Source organism: Thermobia domestica, chromosome 9 (genome assembly GCF_964235325.1).
Source record: "Thermobia domestica chromosome 9, izTheDome1.hap1.1, whole genome shotgun sequence".
NCBI classification, from domain to species: Eukaryota; Metazoa; Arthropoda; class Insecta; order Zygentoma; family Lepismatidae; genus Thermobia; species Thermobia domestica.
Genome location: NC_137462.1, coordinates 60545169 through 60567274, shown reverse-complemented (window position 1 = coordinate 60567274; position 22106 = coordinate 60545169).

Here is a 22106-nt window from a genome sequence, read left to right as displayed (position 1 = left end):
ACACTTTTGAAAACATACAATGTTCATATCACTTATTTCGATCTTATGTACTTACTGAGACATCGAGGAATACAATTCGTGGAGGTATTTCCCGGTATTTCAGCACAACTCAGGACCGTTTTCACGATACTCAATCCACCATTAGAGGGACTGACGAGAGGGTACACTACGATTTCAGATACCCAGAAGCTTGATTATTGTTCATCCATCGTACAAACTATGCCCATGATTACTGATTTCTGGTTTCTTTCTATTGATTGATTATATGGTGTGTACGTACTAGTAGTTTGGGCCCACTAATTTCAAATAATCATGATTTTTTTTCTCTGTATCTACATTTATATATGTATGCTTACATAGTTTAAAAAGTTACGCGCCTGTGCTATTTGTTGTATTTCCACCTCTTGTGCCAACTTAACAAATAATATCAACCATTTCTTTATACGCGGATCTTAGTAAAATTGAATTATTATTATTGATTATCGGGTTTATATATATATATTTCAATGTTGCAACCTTACTAAAAGAAAATAATTTTTGTTAGTCAGGGATCTTTGTGTTTTGCTTTGAGCCAAGAAAATATGAATACTAATTGAATATGAAAAGGTTATGTAGAAAATAAGTGTCGATTTTTTTTTAACGTAATCCAACTTTTAAATGTATCTACAAAGAGAAATCTGTTATTCGATATTGTTTAAAGTAACAGATTTCTGTGCATGCTTATGAAACATATATATTTTTCTAATTCATGTTTCACACTTTTCCTGTTATGTCAAACTAAGTTTTCTTGGAATGTAATAAATGTCTGTAGAAATGTAGTTATGTTAGTTTAATTCAACTAAATGCAACCTGAAGTATACATTGTCCTGTATGAATGTGTGTGTGAGTGAAATGTAGGTTTAGTACCAAGTGCACCAATTCTTTCGACATATGTGTGTGACTTACTATAATTAATGGTAGTTGGCAATTGAAACCGTTGAAAGTCAATACTAACTCAATTTAAGTTGGCTCTATAAAGGAAACAAAAAGAACAGGAATAGCCTGAACGAATGATCATCATGGGAGAACTTTGAAAGTCAAAACCTTCGACAAATATATGTATTACTTTGATTTTTTTCTTCTCTGTGGGCAATTCTAGCATGTCCTTAACTTCATCATTTATACTTCAAGTACTTGATACTAGTCAAGAACTTTCGGAAATATCGAATATACTGTTAAATTAAACTTTCTCATCTATCACAGAGTTAGATTGGGATAATTCGATAGTTGGGGTTAAATGGATCTAGGTTTGGGAGGTATGGGTTAACATGTGTCTACCTTCGATCACCTTAGTACCAAATACTCACCCAATAGCTATTGGAAATAATCCCAATTCGATAATTATTCACTTTCCTTTACCATATTTCTCAAAAATATCCAGTAACAGTTTCCCTCTTTCCTCATCTCCTTACTTATCTTTTCAACTTTCTTTTTTTATCCCATCTTTCTCTCCTCTTCTTTACTTCTTCTTCTACTTTTAATAAAACTGAAAAGGGGGTCGTGACTGGGAATTCCATATATAATAAACACGGTCATGTATTTATTTTATTTTATTTTATTTTTCTTCGGAAGTCCGATATAAAAGTTTTCATTTTGGTTGAACCTTGTAGGTTCAAAAGTAAGAAATGAATTATATATTCCTATACAATTAGACATAAGCTGATAGCTTCATGAATATTCCCCCACCAGGGGTGAAGGGTTCCCACTCACGACTTACTCCATGCATCTCAGCTGCACAATATAGGGTTTCCCACCCATCTTTTGTTAATAGCTTTCTTTCTTTCTTTTTCCTCTTTCTTCTTTCTTTTCTTGTCCTTTTCAGTTTTAGATTGACAACACGTGACAAGACTGTTGCCATGGTAACGCTTGTTCCCATGGCAACGGACTTCACTCACTTGAAGCATTCCGCTACTTTCACTATTAAAATGTAGGCGGGTGGGTGAGTGATAAGATAGTGCTTTTGTACCGGTACTTATTATTACTTTAGTGGTTAGGAACATTACCGTCATAATAGCCTTGCACTATTGTTTACCTTGCGGATCCCCCCAGCTACACCCCGCACGGATCCACCATGCAATATTCCCTTCTTTATTGCATACCGGACCCGCGCACAGATACACCTAGAGGCTCTCACAAAGTTAACCTGTCACAACCATCACTTCTAACCTACTAAGCCCAGAATTCGAAGACCTGAATGTGCTTGTGTAACCCAGTGTAAGGGCACAATATTAAGCTGTGTTCACAACGTTAACACTACATATTAAATTACAGGTATGAACGGAACTTAGAGTTACTTGCTTGCTTAAAATGTTTTGTTTTCATGCATACAGGAAATAAAAAAAAAAAAACACAAAGATCATGCATAACTGGAAATTTATATATATGTTTCAATTAAACATCACTAAACACCTATGACAATTATTATTATTTTAATCGTACGATGTTATATTTAATTGAGGCCCTTAAGAACAACGCGCGGTTCCCGTTCTCGTAAATTTCTTTTTAAACGGAAAAACCCTTTCAACAACCACTTATCTGAATTAAAAAGTTTTAGTCCATCCTTCTCTCATAAGGTTACAATGTTCCAGTGCTTGGATTCTATTTATGACATTTCTTTTTTGTTATAATTTAAAATTATCAGTAAGTTTTTTAATCACAAAATAAATCGAAGCACTAAGTCATTCTTGCACTCATACATTTTACGTCTTCGTCTAGAATGAATGCACTGTTGGAAGTGCCTTCTCACAAAGGTGTTCCCAGCCACCAACAGAACGCAATGGATAATGTAATAGTTAAAAATTGCCATGAAGCACTATGGTTAAGAATCCAGAGGGAATAAATTTTATAACCATATTTGTAGAAGCGAAAGAATTTTCTGCGTCGCAAAAACCCACACATACATATACACTTTTGTCTGTTTGCGAAGAAAAGTTTCTCATAGCTGACTTTGTACGAGGTTTACTTAGAAAGTTAATTTTTTAAACTAATAATAAATGAGTTATCCTTTAATGTTATAACATAGAATTGCAAATATGCTTACATTTACAGAATATTTTTTTTCAGATAATTCACGGCATTAACAACATTTACACACTATGTTTTCACAAATACCAAAACCTAAACAAATAAACTTTGATATTTTTCTACAACTGAAAATTAAAATGCATATTTCCAATTAATAAGAACAAAATATTAACTCTTAGACAATATATATACTTATTTATATGTTTATTTATTTCCATATCAGTTTCACTTTAGTGTGTAGTGTGGTCATCGTATACAGCGTCAGAAAATCATCTTCCTCCATTTTATCGAAAACTACAAATGAAGCTTTACACTTCCTCTTAAACCTTTGTTGAAGTAAGTGAGATCTATCATTTGTTTTATACTGTATGTTATATCCGGACAGTTTTATACTGTTATGATTGTATGTATATAACTTCTTTTTAACACTAGCAGCAGTGGCAGTAGTGAACTACCTAGAAGGACTGTAAACGGTCATTTTGACCATTGACGTTTTTTTTCTTACTTTCACCTCTTCAGTTAATTCAGTACGGTGTCTTTATAGGTCAATACTGCATTATGCTTATTCCACAAATAAGCAGTGGCTATAGAAACTGGATTTAATTAAAGAAAAACTGATCAAATAAAGAATACACTGTAAATACAAAATGTATTGAAACTAAACTTACAGATGCAAGTGGATCTTTCTTGGCGCGAGAGGGAGGGGGGAACGAAATGAAATAAAATACACCTTTTATCGCAACAATAAAATAAAATAAGCTAAGCGTATGAAAAAACCTATTGTCGCGGCTCTACAAACATAAAACGCAAGAAAAATGTCACCTATCATAATGACCGGCAGCAGTCCTTTAAGGTAAAAATGTTTATAATTCGTTCAGTTTTGTAAATAGACGTTTGTCTTTTAGAAAAATGTTAAACCACCTAGGTGCGTTAAAAGTTACTAAGAATGGGCCCTCAAAATTAGAAAACGAAATTCGGCCACTCACCTGTGTTTGAAATACCCTGTACTCATATCCACAGTTTGAATTAAATCAAATATCCCTTTCCGGATGCTGGCTTTTTGGGCTATTTTTTAGACTTTCAGTCAAGCAGCTACTGCATCGTCACTATTTATCCTAGGATCATGGTTCATACCTCATTCTCTTCAGAATAGAGCTGGCTTTCAAATGGTATCACTTGTATGCCAATACCATATACCAGGATAGGGAAAATTTATGTCGAAGGGAAAATTTTGAGGGGGAAATGTTTTTGTCCAAATTTGGGCCCCCCTGGTTTCCCCTGTGTGAACGTAGAGATCTCCAAAAATCTGATAAATAGCACTTGGTAAAGTAATGCGAGTACCAAATTTCAAGTTTCTATCTTGAATAGTACAGGCAGGAGAAATTTTATCAGGAATTCCCACAATGCCCAAAATTACCGCAAAACACCATGATCTCAGGGAAAAAAATTCCTGAGACATCCCTAATTACCCTAGGGTCATGTTTCGCCCATCATTCTCTTCAGAATGGAACTGCCTTTCAGGCGGTATGACTTACGTGTCTCTATCATGTATGTAAGGCCTGAAAATCACAAATGCGGGATTTTTTTGGTCTAAAAATCCCTTTTTTTAACTTTTTCCCCTCTGGACCCCCATGTTTTAATGCAAAGATATGAAAAAATCTGATAAATACTACTAGTTTGGGCTGAATGTTTATGCAAAATTTCAATCTTCTAGGTGCAAAAGTAAGCCCGCCAAATAAATAAATAAATAAATCGACCTTGTTCCATTTTCCCTATATAGAAGTATATTTTCTAAAAATTCCCGGAGACATCCCTAATTACCCTAGAATAATAATTCGACCGTCATTCTCTTCAGAATGGAACTGCATTTCAGACGGTATGATTCACGTGTCCCCATCATGTATGTGAGGCGGGAAAATGACGAAAAACGGGATTTTGGGGGTAAAAAGATCCCTTTTATAACCCTTTGCTCCTCTGGTTCCCCCCTGTTTTAACACTGACATCGGAACAAAAAATCTGGTAAATACCACTTGGTAGGCTGAATGTTTGTGCAAAATTTCAATCTTCTACGTGAAAAAATAAGCCCGCCAAAAAATAATGAACATAGGCTTAAAAAGGGGAAAGTTATATTTTAAGATTATGACGATCACCTCCTATGTCTAGACGCAGGACGGTATGAAACCATACGTAATGTCTTCTACAATGCCTCTGGACTTGAAAAACAATAAAACAAAAAACCGTACGAAAAAGCTCAAATAGAAGAGAAATAACTCAATGTACCATGAAAAACGTAAATGGTACAAATTGTACCATAAGGTCCCGAAAGGGATATAGGTTTTCTTTGACCAAGTAAATTGCTTAAATATGACCTCTGAAGGCAAGGTGACTTACCAAAATTTTTAAAACAAGACTGTAATTTACTTAGTACTCTTTATATATACATATATATCTGCTAAATCAATTATTGCAAACATATCTGTTACGTGGTACCTGGAAAAGTATGATCTTTGTTTTACTAAAGAAAGCTATCCAACTTTGAGATAATATTTTTTTTTAAGAATGAAAATTTGATAAGTAACGAGTGAACAATATTTACTGACTAGGTCAACCTTTTCTGTATGTAAAGTGTCTAAAAGTTTCAGAAATGAATGTATAGTTTTCACATTAACGAAACGAACATTTTTATTCAAACTTGAAAATGTAAGAGTAACATTGTTTAAAAGAGGAGCATATCATTCAACATGTTCCTCCTGCTGGTAATACCGAATGACTAACTCTTTGTAACAGTAGCAGTAATTCGGTGACAGTCTACGCGTAGCCTATAGTGTTCCTTTAAGAGATGAACTTGCTGATAAGAAAAGAAGATAAGATAAGAAGAACTTACTGCTGTTGATGTATAACTTATAATTCCATTTTTTCTACTTAAAAAAATACGAATCCATTTTCTATTCATGCATATATGAAAGTATTAATTAAACATTAATTCGAAGTAATTTTCCCAATGGGGATTACATTAATCAAATATTTATGACACAAATATGAATACTAACTCAATGAATAATATTTACAAAGCCATTATAAATGTTTTGAAGAAAAGGTAACGTTTCTTAATTGGTGGATATACATAGCTCTTAAATATTGATTTATTTAACTATCGAACTGCACGCAATATTATAATCATGTAAGTTCTACTTTTCGTGACATCCAACAAACGGAAATTGTTTTTGCCAATACTAGATATTAGTTGAAAGTTGCGTATTCATTATTGTATATTATTAGCTAAGACGTTCATTCTGCGGACCGAAAGAACATATTTAAGGAAATATTAATAAGATATATTTTAACCATCTTTCATCCTACTACTGATTAGTATTTCAATTGAATTGAAATAATAAAAAAATCCACCTTGTCCCAAGAATTATGTTGAAAAATCCATTTCAAATTGCACAATGGTTATTCTTTCCAAAAACTTTACATCCCTTCCTCTCCGAGAATACGCGTTGCAGTCAAAGTAGCATGATAACAAATGGGTCAATCCATGCTAAGTGATCGAAAAAAAAGGGAAATTGCCCCCTTCCGCTCAAAAACACAAAACATACTTTGTTGTGTTTTATGGTATACTAAATGAGTAATTACTCCCAAAATTTCAGATTTTTTCATCCAGGCCCGTTGGAATTATTGGACAGTGAAATATGCCAAGTGGGCATAATTCTCCAACCTTACGATTTTTTTTTATCAGATCTTCGGGAGCAGCTACAGGTCTGCACATTTTTGAGTATAAACTACTACACCCACACACAAAGTTAGACCTCTACGTCAGTTGCTTCCTCTTCCCAAACTTGTCTCAATGTCCAAAATGTTGCCATTATAGGCCCTGATTTCACCCCTTTCAGGTGGTTTTAGGTAGAAATGTTAAGAGGACAAAGTTATAGCACTGCACAACTTTATTTGGTAGGACAAATACATGCTGAGATATTCAAAACAACGTAAATGCCTGAAATCGAGAAAACGCAAAACGGCTACAACAGCTGCGTCGCCATGGGATGTTGAAAAAAATAATTATTTGTGGTTTTGCAGTACTCTTATATACACAGCATAAACATTGAAGTGTGATGATCAACAATTTATTTTCAACGGTCAAACTGTTCCTCCACTTTTACTATCTTATGAATAGAAAGAGGAATATTAAGATTTAGACATTTCAGATTCCCTCTTTTAGGATTCGTTTCTTTCAGCTAGTTACGTTGCAAACATTGAATGAATCTCACTGTTGCGTAACGTTGTAAAGTCCATGGCGCTGATGCTTCTTTCGAGTTAATCATGAGTACGTTTGGTCATTGAAGTAAAATGCCTGTTACAAAGTGAGAAAATACTGTGTAGTCTACATAGAAAGTTCTTGGGATCAATATAAGGCTATATTTCTTGGAATTTGTCATATGTCAGTAAACGTTGACTCCAAACTGTTTGCTTCTAATAAGAATTAAATCTAATTATAGTAGTTATGTACGCAAATATTAGGAAACATATTCCTCATTTGATAGGTGTTTGCCATTTACTTTATGCCAATGCTTAGTCTTCCTTATGTAATTAGTAAGTACTTTATATCGTAAATATTTTATGTATACTCGTATATAAATCCCTGTGTAAATACTTCGTGCAAATCATGTGTAAGCTCATTCATTAATCTTTCATGATAGCAATCACAAGAATGCGAGATGTAAATACAAAGTACATATACTCCTCGTGTATATTTTCCTGAGCAGGAAAAGCACATTTCTCTTGCGTTTGGAAATATCTTATTCATGACGTTGTGGATTACATAAAATGAAGTTATAAATTAAGGGATGTGCACGTTGACAGGCAGGTTAATTGTTTAATATAACGGTAATCCATAATTTTATCAGTTGCACTAATAAACCTAGAAATGGCATAATTTAGTTGAAGAATTAGGAGCTAGAAAGTTTAATGTGGCGAACCATGCGTTACGTTAATTTTCATAGTGAATACGTCTTCGAGGTCTACAGTAGTCTATAGTAGTAGAGAGAAATAACCTAAAGTTTTGCGTTATTCACATGTTCAACTATCCATTATATCATGCTACTTCGTGTTGATATATGAGTAGGTGCTTCGGATTGAACGAGAGAAACAGAAGCACATTGATTAGCTGATAAGTTGAATACGACTAGTTGAGTTCGAAAATGTATACAGACTTTTGAACTATCATAGAATCTTTATTTTCCAACCTACAGGGTTAAAAATGTTTTTGGGAAAAAGTAGTGTTATGTTTTCTTGATAAGTAGTAGAAGAATTCTGGGTAAGCCGTGCGTCCCACTTAGTGAAATGAGAGTTGAGTTGATTTTGAGTTTTACGTCCCTTTTCAGCAGTGAGATTGTATGAGACGTTGACCTACTGATTCAAGTGTAATCCGAATCAAATGAGCTCCCGCCAGGAATCGAACCCGGGTCTTCCACGCCAAAGGCACGTACGCTAACCGCTTAGTCACGGAGGAGCTCTTTAGTGGAAAGAGAGTAACATCAACATGGCAGATGAACATTTGAGCTTCGAAGAGCGGAAGCAAGATATTAAGAGGTACTGGAAATTTGAGAATGCTGCAGCGGTGGAGAGACAGTGAAGATGTGAATATGGGATTATTCCACCTTCAAGAGTAACAATCATAGGTCTAGGAGACAAACTCGAGGTCCATGTAACAGTGTGTGATGTACAGAAAAGCCGATAAGGATGACCTCACACGGCCATAAATGCTGAATCCTCAGTTGCGGTGCTGGAACTGTTTCAACGTTCACCACCACAAAAAAAAAAAAAAAAAAAAAAAAAATCATGGCAACTACTATGTGGGAGCGGTACAAGTGCTAGTAATGTGCAAAGCACATTGAAGAAAGGTAAGGTTCATGTGTATATACCAAGACTGATGTAACAGGTGACGACCACCCAGATCGCAGGGTACAATTTACTGAATGGATTCAGTAGATGGTTACACAAGAACCGTGATTTATGGGTAGCAATGTTTAGTCGGGTGAAGCAAAATTCAAACTTAATGGAACTGTAAATAGGCATAATTGTGTAATAGGGATTCCCGCATTACTGTTGAAAAGGCTGTGAATGTTTCTGGTATATATGTGTGGCGTGGTTCGTCTGCTTGGGTACTCAAGGGGCCTATCAGTTTTCACGATACCGCTACTATAACTGGGGAAAACTACCTTACAATAATTGCTGATTCCATTTTCCTTGTCATTCGTGCAGTGTACGGTAAAGATAAGCTTTATTATCCCGCCATACTATCATAAGAATGTACGAGCATACCTGAATCAAAATATCCTAGACCAGTGGATAGGACGTAGGGGACCAATCGAGTTTAATTCTTGCTCTCCAGAACTTACGACACTCGTTTTTTTCTTGTGCGTACAAGTAAAAGATAAGATGTATCGTCGTAAATCATGTAACTTGGACACACTTTGGGGTGATATTAAAACATTATGCACAAAAGTCCCATCGAACAATATGGTGCGAAGTACGGAAGCAGTTGTGACTCGTGCTCAATTTTTTTTTCATTCTGAATTCAATCATTTTGAATACTTATCTTGACCACTATTTGGAACATTCATTTTGATCAAAGACTACACTTAGTTTTCAAATTGAACAACAGCCTTACTTGTACCAGAGATTTAAACTTGTAGGTTGGAAAACAAATTTTCTATGGCAGTTCAAAAAGGGTATACATTTTCTTTTTTGACACACCTGGTATAAAGATAACTGAAACAATGAAACTGGTTAGACCTCATTATTGTGCCTTATAAGATCATGGCGTTACTACGTCCGTTTGTCCACACGAGAACTCTTGAATATGAGCAAATCTGGTTCAGGCAATAGATTGCTAGACCAATTATCTCAACCGAATTTGTTAAGGGAGAAAATCCGTTAATATATTAAAGGGGTAACGTTGACTTTTGTCCGTCCGTTAGTCCATAGTATAAGCCCTGAAAGAAAAGAATTATAAAATCAGATTTTTCCAAGTGATATTTAGAAGTGATTATGTCGGCCGAGTTTGTAAATAGAGTCAATCAGGCAACATCTTAACAGGTAACGGTAACGGTGACAGGTAACGTGTAATGGTGGCTATTTAAATCCGAGCTAGAAATTGCACATTGCGCCGTTAGATGGCAACTAGCATTCTCCACCCGTTAATATCTACCGGCGAAATTGAAACTTTTGCAGTGTAGTTCTTTTTAATATCATTAGAAGATTTTCTTTAAACTTTGCTTAGATTAATTACATGTATTGAAAAAATTCTGATATCTCAAGACAGGCGGCCTACACAAAAATAAACATACGTCAGCATCAACTGGTTCTTCTGTTCTAACAACAAGTGTATGATTAAAAGCAGCAAATATGATAGTTGACTTTTAACATTCATCTCACGTACACTAATCCGCTTTTAGCAACATTTGTCAATGTTGCGAAGCGGGTGCCCGACTAGGCCTATAAGTTGCTCGTTCTTTGTAAGGCTAAGACTTTACATTATTTGCCCATTCAAAGTAATCTTCCTGTCAGATGTTTAGAATCGCAAGTGTAATGATTTAAAGAAATAAATATAAATATAAAGAAATATAAAAAATATATAAAAAATAATGACCAATATTAGTACCGAGTTCATAGTTTTGGGGGTCGCTGAGATAAACATTCACACGTCTGGTGCCGCTTAAATCCAAATTCATCCTCGTAACTTGGGGAAGGGGAGGGGGAGATTTTTTTAAAAAAATAATTAAAATTAGCAATAACAGTGTCGAATTCATAATTTTCGAGGTTGCTGATATGAACACTGACACATCCGATAAAGTGCCCCGCAACATGAGGAGGCGAGGGGGATGTATAAAAATCATCGAAAATGACCGCTATAAAAGAGGGCCTTAGTAATAGTGACTGACTAATGGGACTATTTTTTCTTAATTTAACCAGGCGAAACGGGTAATTGATGCTAATTCTCTATGAAAATTCAATTCTTTTTAATTATTCATTTGTCTTCATTTCAATCCTAGACTTTCATTACATTGAATAATAAAATACATTTTGGCGTCAAATTTTCTACATTGATCAACTCTTGAGTTGTTGATTTAGAAATTCATTCTTACAGTATGTAATATCTTCCCAACATATCAACTTAAAATTAAAATTTAACTTACGTATATCATTCAAATATAGTCTTTGTAAGAATAGTTTCTAAATTATTTCTACTAGAATTACATTACAATAACGATGAATAATAAATTTCTAACAAAGAAGAAAATAGAACTTCGAAATATAAGCTATTCACTGTTTTTCTGTCTTAGAATTATTTAAAAATCTTTAGGGTTGATGAATGGTAAATGACCTTTACGGATAATGATCTCCTTGGATGAATGCTGAAAATCTCAGCTTAGAAACAATGATGCTGAAAGAGTGTTTGGTTCGGAAACGGAAGTTAAATAATAATAAAGTAACATGACCAACTGTCAGTACTAAGGTAAGCACTAGGAAACACCAGAAACAGGAGTTTGAGTGACATAAATAGATGGCATTTGGAAGTATATGATACCTACAGTGCCTATATTTTCAGAGACTCTTGAATTTTATGTATGACTGTCGCGAGAGGTTTTATAATTGACGCATTAATGATCAACTTGTGATATTTTGTGAGGAACACCTACCCATAATGTGAAAAATTAATTTTAAGATATTACGATCTTCGTAAATGACAAAATGAAACAAGAAATGCATATTGCAAAATAGAGGTCACACTTTTTTTGTTCCTTATTCTCATTGTAAGCACGGAATTGATAATACGCCGTTTTTCTAAATGATGATGATGTAGCTCTCAAGTATCAAGATAGAGAAATCCTGAGGCATGACAAAGCGATATATTTCGTATTCTGTGCTTTAGAGGTAGCTGAATGAAATCGATAGTACTTATATAGGAATAACTACATTCTACGAAATATTCTATAATTACTTTAGTACACCGAAAAAAAGACTTGGTCAACAATACCAAATTTGTTTGGTCAGAGCATTTGGTCACTTTATTTAGTTAGTTTAACTAAAATTTGGTCATTTATATCAAATGTGTTAGGTCATGAACACTATACTTTTCGGTGAGAAAATTTGGTTGGTTAATTTGGTTATGCCAACCAAATCATAAGCGATTTGGTAAAGATTTGGTTTTTCTGACCAAAATGTTTAGTTACAAAGTCACGTGTATCAATTTGACTTCTAGGTAATCTTTATGAAAGATATCAGTGTTTTGAGCGTATGTAACAGACAAACAAAACTATATAGCAGCATAGAATGCATATTTGCAGTTTGTGATTAATTGTGTAAATTGAGGTAAGCTTACTTTTTCATATATATTACTGTAATGTAATGTGTATTGGTTATTTTAGTCGCTGTAAATTTAACGTTACAAATATACCTTTATATACAGATGAAGCAGGCAAGTAGGGAGCAAAATCATGGAGGCAGGGGTTGGGGCATTTCGTATTTCTTCACTAGAAACTTCAAGGAGGGGTAAATAGAGTGACACTAACACCAGAAGTTTGCAAAATAAACTGGTGTATTCACAGTTTACACATGCACAAAATCAAAAATGTACGGAAGAAATAAAGAGTTTTGTTTAGTTTCTTCCCCAGATCACTTGGTTTTGACTCTGGCTCACTTGCCAGTGGTTACCATTCGTTACTTGTAACTGTGATGTAGTCATGAACATAAATGCAGTGTGAATGTATGGCATATAAACTACGGTGCATAAAACACGAACCATATTGGGCTAGGTGGCCACTAAACAGGACGAATTCTATCGAACCGCGTCAGGACAGGAGCGCAGTAGTGGTGTTGGAGCGTTATCAACCAAATCTGGATCATTTTAACCAAATTTTTGGTATTCTCAACCAAATCCAACTTATTTGTTCATTATTTCGTCAAACTTACCAAATGCATATATTGTTCAATTACACGCGATATTTAAGAATGAACAGTTAAGTGGTTATTTTCGAGTTTCTTTTCTACTCAGTACTCTACACAGGACTCCTGATATGAATCTTCGAAGTTTCTTCAAAGGATGATATACCTATAACATATTGACAGGAAGCATGCACAAACTGCAAAGAGTGAACATACCTAAGACATAAGCTGAGAGACCTTGAGAAAGAATACACAAAATATTTGTGAACGATTACTACTACTTTCCAAAATTGTTTGATGAAATACTGAAAACTTAAAGTAGTTTGATAACTCAGAATCAATGATACAGTAAATCTACATGGAGTGGCAGTCTTCTGAGATGTTTGTCTCATACCATATTTCGGAAAGTTTATATTGATTGAAACTGGGAAGTCTTACAATGTACATTTGCGAAGTGTTCCCTCGGGATTCGTGTAAAATTGATTCCAATGCAAGTTCTCCGCAACTCAATGTGTATTGTATTAATTTTAGCTGCCCGTACCGGTAATTTGCATATTTATGGGTCTTCATATATCAGGAATTCAATCTTACACTACTTTAACGCTCGAACTCAAAATTGCTTTCACTTTCTTTAGATGAAGCGGGACATGACTCTGGGCATATGCAAAACAAATTTGATCAAGTACTGCGTCTCCGACACATGTCATTCTCCCCGGCCAACATGTAGTATCCGCCATATTGAATTCAATTTTCGTTTTTTCAAATGAAAATAGGTGCAAATGACACCCCAACTTCATGTACAACTTTCTCAGAAATTCATTAGTGTATTGAATTTTACTGTTGCTTGTATCATTTGCAAGGTATTGCATGTTAGGTATCAGGCAATTCACGAATATTGAGCCAAATAGAAACTTGTGTATATGTAATGATTTACATGATTTATCATTGACGAAATATTCTCTGAACGTCCATACACACAGACATCCAGACGTCAATACGGAAATGGTAGGTCTTCACCCAAATCTGGTTGTATCTGGGGTTACATTAGACATTCTGACCGTAATACAACAGTTCTTTTTATAGTATAACATGAAAATAATAACTATCACTCACGGAAATGTAATAAGATTATGGCACGAATGTTCTGAAGAGTTTGTTTGTACCTAAAGTATTTTTTTTACTTAGAAATTGATTTGATTTGTCAAAATCAAAAACGTAAGCGTAACTAATATTACTCTGTTATGTCTATTCGCGAAGTGCTTGGAGACGTTTAACATGTAATACCTTCCAAACAGTACAAGCTACGGTAAAATTCACTACACTAGTGAATTTCCGAGAAACTTGTCCATGAATTTGATGTATCACTTGAAAATATTCTCATTTGTAAAACCGAAAACAATCCAATATGGCGGCCGTTGTGGGTAACATGTGTCAAAGAACAACGGTGCCGAATTCCCAAAATTAATGTGGGTGCATATCAGTGGCGGGATTAGCTTCTATGTTTTCAGGGAAGTTTCGATATTTGATTGATTTATTTCTAGTGAAAATCTTTTATGAACGCTGTTATAAAGAGTTTGTGCTGTGATAAAGTAAAATATACCGGCACTATAAGGATAAGTTGGGACTGCCCTAGCTCAGTCCGCTGACTTAAATGCAAAAGAAACGGGTTGAAACCCCGGTCCAAACTAAAAATCTTTGGGTTCGCCGCACCCACAAGATTATTTGTGTAGGTACCGGAGCCCCATAGCACTTACGTATTCGGCACTCATGTCAGAGAAGCAGTACTTGATCTAATTTGTTTTGCATATGCCCACATTCATATCTAACTACACTAAAAGAAACTAAACGCAATTTTGTGTCCGAGCGTTATAGTAGTGTATGATTGAATTGCGAGTATATGAAAGCCCATACATATAAAATTAGCGGTATGGACCGCCAAAATTAGTACAGTACACATTGGGTTGAGAAGAACTTTGCATTTCAATCAATTGTAACGAATCCTGAGGAGACAATTCGAGAATGTACCATGTTAGTTGAGCTCGGGTATTAACATTTGGGATATGCAATTGTTGTTCTTCATTCTTTTATACAATGTAACGTATACTGTAGATTATCGGCCGACTTGCGCTAGGACGACAAAAGCGTAAACTTATTTGCGTTAAAGTCTATATTGGTTAAATCATATAACTTATAAGCGTAACTCGTTCGCTGTCACTTGGCGCCATATTGCGTCATTCATATCTATTGCCCTGTACCACTTGACGCCATACGGCGTCATTCATATCTATTGCTGTGTGCCATTGAGGCCTTTTGGCATCAAGAGGTAGTTATCATTCTAGACATTCGCTGTAAAATGGCAAGCAGATATTAGAGGTCTGCACTTGCTGGGTCCGAGTTTTCGGGCATACAAAGCATTTATCACTTCTGGCCCGGTCCGGGGACGGGCAGTAAAGGTATAAGTATATAAATATATTCCTCGGGTCTAACTTTGTAAATATACTGTACAACGATATTTATTGGACCGTTCCTTCTGGAGAACTTTTAAAGCACAAATGCAAAATTAAACTGGTTTTTCCTGTAATTGCTGTCTCTCTGGCCAAGTCGGAAGAGCACGCGGCCGAGGTTGCTCGTTCGCGCCCACCCTAGGATAACCCTACATTTCTTTTACTTGTTTAAAGTGTAGTTTAAACCCATCTTAATGTAAACACATTAAGCATATTGGCGATTTAACATACTTTGGGGGAGTAATTTTGTGGTTCATTGATACTTACGGCATGGGGAACATACTAGGTACGTTCCCCAGGAACATGTCAGGCATGTGCCTAGGGGCGGACACAGATCGTGAAAGAAGTATATAAGTCACAAACAGGAGACATTCCCATGTACTTGAGGAAGCATGAAAGGTATATATCTTTCTCGTAAGTGTATGGGACATGTAATTGATATCTTCCTCGTAAGTGTATGGGACAAGTAATTGATATCTTCCTTGTAAGTGTATGGGACATGTAATTGATATCTTTCTCGTAAGTATATGGGACATGTAAAAACAAGATGAAACATGAATTTTCCTCTTCCTTCTCCCCTTCAAGCATGCACAGACATCTGTATGCATAGTACCGTTATTCTGTGTTGATCAGCTACTAGAGTAGCATGTTTTGAGTGCCTGTACTTCAACTATGGCTACTAAGAAAGAGTACTAGTTAAATATTGAATATGGTCTTAATTCAATGAAAACTAAATTAATTTGTATTGGGCTGGATAGGGATATATTTGAGCCAGTGATTCGTGTTGATAAAAGACTTGTGTTTGGAGCGAAGTTAAGTTTGACGAAATGGGAGAAACTTGTACATTTGACCCTGTTTATTTCGGACTATTTGAATTCTCAAGTAGAAATTATATTTCTAAAATGTTTTCGACGAAAATAGGACTGGTGTTGCGAAAACTAATGGGTAAAAAATTAGTGAGGTTAGAGAAGAAACGAACACTTCATACTCCTCGAAACACTGTGTACTTAAATTCAAATGATTGGCTTTATTTTTTGGAAATATTAACGTGTATTGAACATGCTGTGAAAGACAGTAAAGCTTGCAGTGCTGTTCTACTTGAATATTTGGATTTGTGTACAGATACTATTTGCAAGAATGTAAAATCGCAATGTCTTACATGTAGAGGACTTGCCGCAACTCACACATGTGTGGATGAGTAGAGTATTATGAATTTAATGAACATCAGTTTTTCAAGTGTATATATTGATAAGAGCACGGATATGAACATTGATGGTGAAAGATAAAAATTGGAAATGAAAGCAATTTGTAAATAAAAACTTATAGATTCAATTCCGGCTGAATAATGTTACAGCTTACAAACACAGTCATGGTGGAGGGAAACCCATACTTAACACTTGTAGGGTATGGATGAGTGGGACTTCTGTTCATAAAGAAGAAAATTGATTCTTATTTCATTTATACTGAACAGTGTAGTAATAAATTTAATAATCTGTGTAATATAAATAAACGTTTTTTATGTGTTTGTCTGTTTGTTTGTCTCTGTGCGGTCTGAGGACCAGACGAGTGGACCGTGATTTACGAAATGTTGGTCAGGGGTACCTTGGCCCAGGTCCCAGCTCAAGACGAAGCCCTTTTTCAAATTTCGAACCAGGGGGTCTCAGTTGGGCGTTTACCTAAACCGGCTTGGGAACCAAACAAATTGACCAAGAGTTACCAAATTTAAGTCGTGAATACCTTGGTCCAGGCTCCAGACCAGTGTTAAACGTTTTTGTCAGAATTCTAACCACAGTGGTTTCAGGGGCGTTTAGCGGAACATGTAAAAGTAGTAGAAAATGACCGATATTAGTGTCGAATCCATAGTTTTCGCGGTCGCTAAAATCAATTGTCACAATTCCATTAGTGATGACTTGCAAATTTACTTACAATTTTATGCGGGCCTTGAGTTAGCGGGGGAATACCGAGACATGTAAAAATAGCACAAAATGACCGATATTAGTATCAAATCCATAGTTCTCACGGTTGTTGAGATCAATGGTGATCCTTCCACAGGCGTTAATTAGCAAATACAGCCCATTCAACTAGTAAAAATATACTGAAATTGAAATGATTATTTACAAAAGAAATATGTGTTCGTTTCATACACTTAAGTATGACATGATTTTTATTAGTGTACTAATATTTTTATGAAAAGAAAATCACATCATATTGCTATATCATTATTCAGAATAATAAAAAATGAAATGAAATCATTAAGTTTTACGTCCAACGGTTATGCCGGTTAGGGTAAAGGAGACGGTGAAGACGAGAAATGAATGAAATGGTGGAATGAAGAAAGTAAAAGGAAACGGGAGAACCCCGAGATAACCCACGAGTACGGTGTTTGTCCACCACAAAGTTCACACGACGCGAGCTGGGATCGAACCAGGGACCCCAAGCACCGGAGGTGAACGCTCTACCACTGAACCACCGCCCTCTGACAATAATTAACGCACATACTTGAATTGTTTTTTAAATAAAAAAGTTTGTACTTGAATTCATTATTAGAGAACTCTGACTTAAGTATGATACGCCATTTTTACTTTTCAAGAAACTTAAAGTTATTAACAGTACACTTTAAAACAAAGTTTTATCAGTATAATAGTAATATTGAATTCAAATACTTCTTTTAAATTACGAAAGAAAAAACTTAGTAAATATTTGAATTCATTATTATTATTTAGTTATATGATTACATCATTGTATTAAAAAATTAGTTTTGGCTTCTTTTCGTAAACAGTATGAAATTCCTTAATTTAATGAGTATAAAAAAGTACAAAAATATTTTGATATATATATATATTTAAATAGATAATTGATCAGAAACATATTTGTTAGGAAACGGAGAAAACAATAAATAAAACATGTTTTTCAAAACGATAGAAGAATACAAACTTTTTATTGGTGATGATAATAATATTTACATAAGAAAAAAGGTGGTAAATAAAATATATATCTTTGTTTGTGAACAAGTTCCTTCATTTTCGTTGTGTGAATTATTTAAAAAAAGCACTATTTACACACACGTACAGAGTATAATAAGTCTTTAAATGTCCGCTTCAAATTTTCATTTTGATGATAATGACTCCACACTAATTTTCATAATGATCATAACGATGATGATGGAACGTAGCTAGAAGTTATACTGCACAATGATGCTGCCCAGTGACCCGAAGACGATCTTTTATTCTTTGAAATGAAAAAAATGACAAAACACAATTTATTTTATCTATAATCATGAACAAATAAAAAAATTATACAAAACAAACGAAGAAACGGTAATATGTATACAAAACCAGTTTTAACAAAGAAGAAGGAGAAACGATTACCTGCAGTAATAAATAAAATTTAACGTTTATTTTATCTATAACAATATTGAAGAAATAATGAAATGATAATAATAAGTATTCAAAACTAACAAAGATGAAGAAAGAACACATAATACTGAGGAAATTGTAATACATGTATACAAAACAAAAGAGGAGAGGGAGAAATGATTACCTGTAGTAATAGATAAAATAATCGAAGATCAGTTTTTTTCGGGTGCGAATGGAATGTGAAGATATGATGAAAATCGTTTAAGGACTTTCCTTTAGTTTTAAAACATAGGAATAGGTATGAATAATGTCCACATAGAAACGATTTCACACTTTGATTTTGTTAATTATTGAATTTCTAATTAAGAGAATTTATACGTAGAAATCGAATGTGTTGGATTACATAAGGAAAAAATCCAAATATATCGAAATAGTCGGCACGTCCATCAGTATTAATATATAGGGATAATGGGTAATTATTTTATTTGATTGATCTGTATTAATGATGATAGCTGCGGGAACGGGAACATGCGATGATAATTCTTTTACTGCAAATACGGCAACGTAAAGTTTTTGAAATAAAGAATTCGTTTGAAGTGCATGTAATAATTCTAGTGTAGAGGACATCATGATTAAAAATGTATTCATGTACATATATGTTGCGGTATTTAAATAATAACGTACGTTTAAAAATCCATGATGAATTTCCTCTGATGATCCATCTTTAAGAGAGACATGAGCTAAACATATGTGATGGATGAGACAGGTGCTGGTAGATGGTTCTCAAATTGTACTTCCAGACGAACACATCCATGTCGTATGACGTTCCAATGGAGTTACCATCACATGTTCCGGCACCTGCAGCTATCATCATAAATACAGTTCCATCAAGTACGATGGGTACCCATTCCGTATCCCTATATATTAATCCTGATGGACTTTTTCGATATATGTGGATTTTTTCCTTATGTAATCCAACACATTCGATTTCTACCTATAAATACTCTTAATTAAAATTCAATATTAAACAAATTCAAAGTATGAAATCATTCCTATGTGGATATTATTGACAATATTCCTACGCTTTAGAGCTAAAGGAAAGTCCATAAACGATTTTCAGCATACCTTCTCATCCACACATGAAAAAATTATCTTCGGTTATTTTATCCATTACTACAGGTAATCATTTCTCATTCTTTTCCTTCTTTGTTTTGTATACAAGTACTATCATTTCTTCATTATTATGTGTTATTTCTTCTTTGCTAGTTTTGTATACTTATTATTATTTCTTTATTTGTTCATTATTATTATAGATAATATAAACCTTGAATTCTATCGATTACTGCAGGTAATCATTTCTCCTTCTTCTTTGTTAAAACTTGTTTTGTATACATATAATTTTTTCCTTTGTTTTGGATACTTTTTTATTTTTCATGATTATAGATAAAATAAATTTTAAGTTGTCTTTCAATTTTTTCATTTCAGAGAATAAAAGATCGTCTTCGGGTCAATGGGCAGCATCATTGTTCAGTGTGAGTTCTAGCTACGTTCCATCATCATCATTATCATCAATATGAAAATTAGTGCGGAGTCTTCATCAATATGGAAATATCAAGTGAACATTTGAAAATTATTATTATACTGTGTGTGTGTAAAAAGTACCTTTTCTAAATAATTCAAACAGTAAATATGAAGGAACTGTCTTTAAAAACGTTTTTTAACAAAAAAGATTATATTATTATATATTTACCATCTTTTTCTTATGTAAATATTATTACCATCGTCAATAAATAGTTTGCAGTCTTCTTTTGTTTAGAAAAACATGTTCTATTTATGATTTTCTCCGTTCCCTAACAAATATGTTTTATGATCAATTATGTAATTAAATAAGTATATATTATAAAACATATTTTGTACTTTTATAACTCATTGAATTAAAGACCTTCATAGTATTTACGATAAAATCCAAAACTCTTTTCTTAATTCAATGATGTAATCATATAACTAAAGAATAATAATGAATTCAAATACTTACTAAGTTTTTTCTTTAGTAAGTTAGAACAGGTATGTGAATTCAATATTATTATTATTCTCATAGGACTTTGTTTTAAAATGTAATATTAATTATTTAAAGTTTTTTTTAAATTAAAAATGTCCTATCATACTCAAGACAGAGTTCTCTAATAATAAAATCAAATATGAACTTTTTTCTTTTTATTTAAAAAAAACATTCAAATATGTGAATTAATTTTTCTCAATAACGCCTAACAATAAGGTGGGATTTTCTTTCCATAAAAAATTTTAGTACACTAATTTTAAAAATTCCATCAAATTTAATGTATGAAACGAACACTTTTTTTGTAAATAAAATATTTCAATTTCACTATATTTTCAGTATTAAATTTATTAGAACACTGTTCAGTGTAAATGAAAAACCAAATCAGTTTTTTTCTTTATGAACAGAAGTCCACCTCATCGATACCCTCCAAAGGTTGAAAAAAATAAAATGAAATCTTTCACTTTTACGTCCCACGTTATGCCGGTTAGGCTAAAGGAGACAATAACGATGAATAATGAATGAAATGGTGGAATGAAGAAAGTGGGAGGAAACGCCGAGAAAACCACAAAGTTCAGATGGCTGGGGCTGGGATGGAACCCGGCACCCTAAGCACCAGAGGTGAACGCTCTACCACTGAGCCACCGCGGTCCCCCTACATAGGTTGAGACTTTGTTTGCAAAATACTCTCATTTCCAATCTTAATCTTTCACCATCAATGCCCATTTCCCTGTGCTTATCAAGAGGTACACTTGGAAAACTGATGTTCAATCCATTCATAATACTCTGTTCATCCTCACATGTATGAATTCCCGCAGGTCCAGTACATGTAAGACATTGCGATTGTACATGATTGCAAATAGTATCTGTACACAAATCAAACTATTAACATAGCACAACACTGCAAGCTTTACTGTTTTTAACAGCATATTCAATACACAGTAATATTTCAAAGAAATAAAGCCAATCACTTGAATTTAAGTACACAGTGTTTCAAGGAGCATGAAGTGTTCGTTTCTTCTCTAACCTCACTAATTTTTCAACCATTAGTTCTTGCACCTCTACAAGTCCTTTATCAACACGAATCACTGGCTCAAATGTATCACTTTCCAGTCCAATACAATTTAATTTAGTTTTCTTTGAATTAAGACCATATTCAACATTTAACAAGAACTCTTT